This window comes from Cervus canadensis, chromosome 17 (genome assembly GCF_019320065.1).
Source record: "Cervus canadensis isolate Bull #8, Minnesota chromosome 17, ASM1932006v1, whole genome shotgun sequence".
Taxonomy (NCBI): domain Eukaryota; kingdom Metazoa; phylum Chordata; class Mammalia; order Artiodactyla; family Cervidae; genus Cervus; species Cervus canadensis.
This window is the reverse complement of record NC_057402.1, coordinates 13,867,674-13,874,037: the sequence shown is the minus strand read 5'-3', so window position 1 is coordinate 13,874,037 and position 6,364 is coordinate 13,867,674. Positions and strand designations below refer to the sequence as shown.

General features: G+C 36.0%; 1 non-coding gene across 1 annotated transcript; it reads left to right on the top strand.

Moving 5' to 3' along the window:
• Window positions 1–5,699: 5,699 nt before the first annotated feature.
• Window positions 5,700–5,806, top strand: LOC122419944. The gene has a single exon (XR_006263144.1). It is a non-coding gene; the product is annotated as a U6 spliceosomal RNA (small nuclear RNA).
• Window positions 5,807–6,364: the final 558 nt, after the last annotated feature.

The window sequence follows — 6,364 nt, the reverse complement described above, 5'->3', positions numbered from 1 at the left end:
ATGCAATTACATTATATGCAACTAAGTATGAGATAATAAAGCATGTGTTAAAATGGGATTTTACTTGTAACCTATTCTAATCAGCACAATCCAAACAGTATTCATAAAAGAGAGCCAGTAGCTTAAGCCTTCATTCCAGAATATCTTCTCTAAGCCCTAGCCTATATACCCACCAGACGCTTCACACTGGGAAATGGGAATCAATTAGTCTGACTTTGCCAATAAATCATTTCACCCTAATTCCTTACACTTTAACAAGTTTATAAGATATGTAGGTTAGACTAAATCATTAATTTTTAGTCTAGATGCTCACACTCATAGGAGACTTCCAAAAAGTAATATTGGGCTGTAAAATATTTTTATTTCAAAAAGTTTATTTGCTACATCATCTAAATAAAATGTCAAATTTCTTTTTTTCTGAGTTGGAACTACAGTCTTAACTAACCATGATTTTCTCATGTAGACTAGAAATCCTGGTTGGTTTCAGTCAATAAAATAAGAAAACAAATCAATTATTACTTGATCAAGGCAGGGCAGGATATCTTTTAAATTTCGGAGGCCACGGGAAACAAAATTAATTTAAAAGATCTTTGGCAAAGGAAAAAAATGCAAATCACAGAGCTAGGTCACTGAATTATTCTTTCAGCTAATATTCACTGTATATTTACCTGAGCCAGGTTTTCCTCTAGGCCTTAGTATTACAGGGTTAACATTGAGACGTCCATGGTCACAATCCAATAAAGGAGATAATCGATTAGGTGCCTTCCAACTGCCGTATGCAAAGTCTATTTATCTGTTAATGGGGAAGTTGGTTGTTGGTGGGGTGGTATTTTAATTTATGATTTCCCCCTTAACTGTAGTTAGGATACACGAAAATTTCAACTTTCTCACAAAATGCACATCTCCTGCCCACTTTTTATAATGATGTCAGCTTTAACACACTCACTAGGCATTCCTAGGTGTACATTTCAGAAATCTAGAACTTATACCTCAAACACAAAGAAATGGAGCACTGAGGGGTCCCTCATGAGGCTCCAGTCTGAACTAAAGCAAGGACTAAGGCAGTTCAGGGTGACGACCAGCCAGCTTTTCTGTGCCTAGGCCTCAGTACAAGTGAATCCTGAGGGAAGAGGGTGATTCTTAGGTCCTAAATAGTATAAAACAGAACCTGCTTGCTTCTCCCTTCTACATAATAAATCTCTGAAAAACCACACAGGCCTTGGAAGGTTATTAGATATTGATGGTTTGGTATAGAGCCATCATATGTAGGCCCAGAAAACATTATTTCCCTGGCTTGGAGAACAACAATTTTAAAGTATTGGGTGGAAATGTAGTCTTAGCCAAGTAGACCTCAAACTGCAAATTCTAAGTGGTATCCATTTTAATGGAAAATAAATTGCTTCTAACAAGACACTGCTCAACCCTTGAATGGTTAGAGTTTATTACATATATTAAAGGATCGAAGTTTCTTAATCCTCTATTTCCAAATACAGAGTTTAAGCATCATAAAAGAACACATTTCCCCTCTTAATTTGAGTTTTGATCCAATATGCTTTTTGAAACTTATAATGAAAAACATAGTGAAAAATACTCAAATGATCTTTCTAAATTCCATATATATGTGTTAGTATGCTGTAATGTTCTTTATCTTTCTGGCTTACTTCACTCTGTATAATGGGCTCCAGCTTCATCCATCTCATTAGGACTGGTTCAAATGAATTCTTTTTAACGGCTGAGTAATATTCCATGGTGTATATGTACCACAGCTTCCTTATCCATTCATCTGCTGATGGCATCTTAGGTTGCTTCCAATGTCCTGGTTATTATAAACAGTGCTGTGATGAACATTGGGGTACACGTGTCTCTTTCTATTCCGGTTTCCTCAGTGTGTATTGCCCAGGAGTGGGATTGCTGGGTCATATGGCAGTTCTATTTCCAGTTTTTTAAGAAATCTCCACACTATTCTCCATAGTGGCTGTACTAGTTTGCATTCCCACCAACAGTGTAAGAGGGTTCCTTTCTCTCCATACCCTTTCCAGCATTTATTGCTTGTAGACTTTTGGATAGCAGCCATCCTGACTGGCGTGTAATGGTACCTCATTGTGGTTTTGATTTGCATTTCTCTGATAATGAGTGATGTTGAGCATCTTTTCATGTGTTTGTTAGCCATCTGTATGTCTTCTTTGGAGAAATGTCTGTTTAGTTCTTTGGCCCATTTTTTGATTGGGTCATTTATTTTTCTGGAATTGAGCTGCAGGAGTTGCTTGTATATTTTTGAGATTAACCTTTGTCTGTTTCTTCATTTGCTATTATTTTCTCCCAATCTGAGGGCTGTCTTTTCACCTTACTTATAGTTTCCTTTGTAGTGCAAAAGCTTTTAAGTTTCATTAGGTCCCATTTGTTTATTTTTGCTTTTATTTCCAATATTCTGGGAGGTGGGTCATAGAGGATCTGCTGTGATTTATGTCGGAGAGTGTTTTGCCTATGTTCTCCTCTAGGAGTTTTATAGTTTCTGGTCTTACATTTAGATCTTTAATCCATTTTGAGTTTATTTTTCTGTATGGTGTTAGAAAGTGTTCTAGTTTCATTCTTTTACAAGTGGTTGACCAGTTTTCCCAGCACCACTTGTTAAAGAGGTTGTCTTTTTTCCATTGTATATTCTTGCCTCCTTTGTCAAAGATAAGGTGTCCATAGGTACGTGGATTTATCTCTGGGCTTTCTATTCTGTTCCATTGATCTATATTTCTGTCTTTGTGCCAGTACCATACTGTCTTGATGACTGTGGCTTTGTAGTAGAGCATGAAGTCAGGCATGTTGATTCCTCCAGTTCCATTCTTCTTTCTCAAGATTGCTTTGGCTTTTCGAGGTTTTTTGTATTTGGGAATTTCTTTAAAATATTCTTAAATATAGAAGAAAAATGTTCAATTGTGATACAGCAAAAATATGAATCATAACTATAAGAAATTGTAAAAATAAATAGCAGAAGATCATTTTGACATATTGGATTGGCAAAGTTTAGAAAGCCAACACTGTTCTTGGGACAACTTTTATATTGGGCATTTTGGCTATATGTTCCAAAACTTTATAAAGCTCATAACTGCTGACGCAGTAATTCTACATAGGCACATTTAAAGAAATGATTAGATACATATATAAAGATTTATAAATACAAATGTTTACCTGAAGGATTATTGTAATAGAAAAATCTTTCTATTTTTTATAGGGATAGGGAGTTGGATAAATAAAATGTGGTACAGCTATGAGAAAATATTATGCAACAATTTTTTAAGGATATATTCTACCATATTGAATGCATTCAAAAACTCCTTACTGAACAGTTACTATCTGCCAGACTTACATTTGTGTACATACACATACCCCAAATTATATATACATATATATAAAGAAAAGGCTACAATGCAATACACTAATAATTTTATCACTATTACTGTCATGGTATGATATGTGTAATTTAAAGTTTCATCTTGATTTCCCAGATTTCCAAAAGAAGACATACTGCTTTTATATGTAGAAGAAACAATGAATCACAATAGTAACAAAAGTCATATTTAATTGAGTACTTATTTTGTGCCAGATTGAATAAATAAGCACTTTTCAGTAATTATCTCATTTAATTCTCACCAAAATTTTATGAGATTATAATTATTCCCATTTTGAAACTCTAGTAATGGCAAAGGTGGGACCTGAACACAGGTCTAACTCCAAAGTTATATCCTTGACTACCGTTAATCACTAAGGGACACCACATCTCTGAGTTAACTTTCCTGGAAGCAAGTTTTCCAAAAAGCACTATCACATTCAGTCTCAACTGGAAAGAGAAAAATAGAAAATAAAGAGTTTCTGGAATTCTCTGTGCTGAAAGGACAAGGATTGTACATTAATGACTATGGAATCAAGAAAGATGGTACTGATGAACATATCTGCAGGGCAGCAATGGAAACACAGACATAGATAACAGACTTATGGACATGGGGAGGTGGGGAAGGAGAGGGTGGGACTAATGGAGAGAGTAACATGGGAACATACACACTACTATATATCAGTTCAGTTCAGTCGCTCAGTCGTGTCCGACTCTTTGTGACCCCATGAATTGCAGCACGCCAGGCCTCCCTGTCTATCACCACCTCCCGGAGTTTACTCAAACTCATGCCCATTGAGTCGGTGATGCCATCCAGCCATCTCATTCTCTGTTGTCCCCTTCTCCTCCTGCCCCCAATCCCTTCCAGCATCAGGGTCTTTTCCAGTGAGTCAACTCTTCGCATGAGGTGGCCAAAGTACTGAAGTTTCAGCTTCAGCATCAGTCCTTCCAATGAGGACCCAGGACTGATCTCCTTTAGGATGGACTGGTTGGATCTCCTTACATGCCAAGGGACTCTCAAGAGTCTTCTCCAACACCATATATAGCCAGTGGGAATTTGCTATATGACTCTGGGAACTCAAACTCTGTGACAACCTAGAAAGATGGGATGGGGTGGGAGGCTGGGGGGAAGTTCAAGAGGGAGGGGGCATATGTACGCTTATGGCTGATTCATGTTGATGGATGGCAGAAACTGTAAAGCAGTTTAAAAAATTTTTTAAAAAGGACAAAGAATCCTTTTATAGGCTAAATTTTGGTAGCTGACAATTTTGTAAACCCATGATAATAATGAAACTAGCTATCTAAATTCACCAAGCAACTCAGACGAGTGGTCCAGGAATCTCTAAAGTACAGTCTGTATGCACTTAGTTCTCTTGTATTACACATTAATGATGGTGAATAAACAGTAATTATTGACAATGACGATAAAGGAAATTTCAGTGACACAAACCACAGTTCATTTGGGTTTTGCTAAAATTGGAAAATGTCTTAGATCCAGAAGATTGGACCAAACCTCAAGCAGTGTCAGCCCAGTCAGTGTGCACTCTGCGGGTCTTTAAGGCCTCTGAACTGGGGGAAAGACCACATTTTTACATGGGTGAACCATCCTAGACATCTAAAACATACATTTTATGGACCACTTCACATATTTTGATGGGGATAGTCACACCTTTAAAAATCTACACATTGATCTTTCACTGAATATTTTTAAATATTTTTTTAAAAAACCTTAAGTACACACATGTATTTAAATATGTGTCTTTTCATTTAAAAAAGTATTTTACATTTCTTGTATCCAGATCATAGCTTTATAGCATGGTAAAATAAATCATTTCCCATTAATTTTTGTCTTTTTCCCACTGCTCCTGTAGCCAAATTAGATCAACCATGCAGTGAGACCAGTTACTCTGCAATAACTCATTATAATTGAAAAAATTCAAGTGGTCAAATTGGACTTACAGATAACAAACTGTCTTAAATATACAAGTTACACAGTACCTATTAAAATACCTACAACATTTTCAACTTACTGGAAACTAATCAGGTAAAATTGATGTGGTTACCACCTTTAATGAGCAAAGTAAATTCCACAGGATTTTGAAAACTGGCAAGATCTCCACAACCTCTAATTGTGAGTGAGATATGTGGATGGTCAGGCTTATTCCAAAAAGAGGACACCATGACCTGAATGGTAGAGGAGATACCAGTAAAAAGGGTAGAGATACTCCAGATTTCCCCAGGATAGAGCTGGTCTTACTCTACCTGCTGAAGAGGATTCAAAGAACTTCTTACACAAATTATGATCAAAAAATGATCGTAAGTGCTCGCTTCGGCAGCACATATACTAAAATTGGAACGATACAGAGAAGATTAGCATGGCCCCTGCGCAAGGATGATACGCAAATTCGTGAAGCGTTCCATTTTTTTAAGAGAAAAAAAAAATGATCATAAGTGATAAGATAAGTAACAGCAAAATTTAAAAAGATTTGCAGCATGCTGGAGTCCAAAGCCAAAAGAAATTTGATAATTAAATAAACTGACAGGAAAATATAAACTTCTCACTTTTTACCAAAGTGATTAAACAGAGTCCGGAATACTCAAAAACATGATCATTAACAAATTTAATAAGTACTTTTCCTTTGAATAGGGAAGACAGAAAACTAGACATACTGAGCAACTTCAAGTCTGAAAAGTTCTTTCAAACACTGCCTATTATTGGACAGGATAAAATAGATGTGAATTCTTTTTTAAATTTCATTGAAAAACAATTAACAAACACCTGCTTCAGAAAATAACGATGTAGCCTTCATGAAGGCTATGAATATGAGAGGAACTTATCTAAAAGTTATCATGATTTATGTATCCTTAAACAACAAAAGGCAGCCCCTAAAGATTTAGGTAATTTTTCATAGCTTGCATATTACACACATGTGTTATATAGACTGTTACAGACAAATCTCCCAATCTTATCCATTTGCAAAGTAA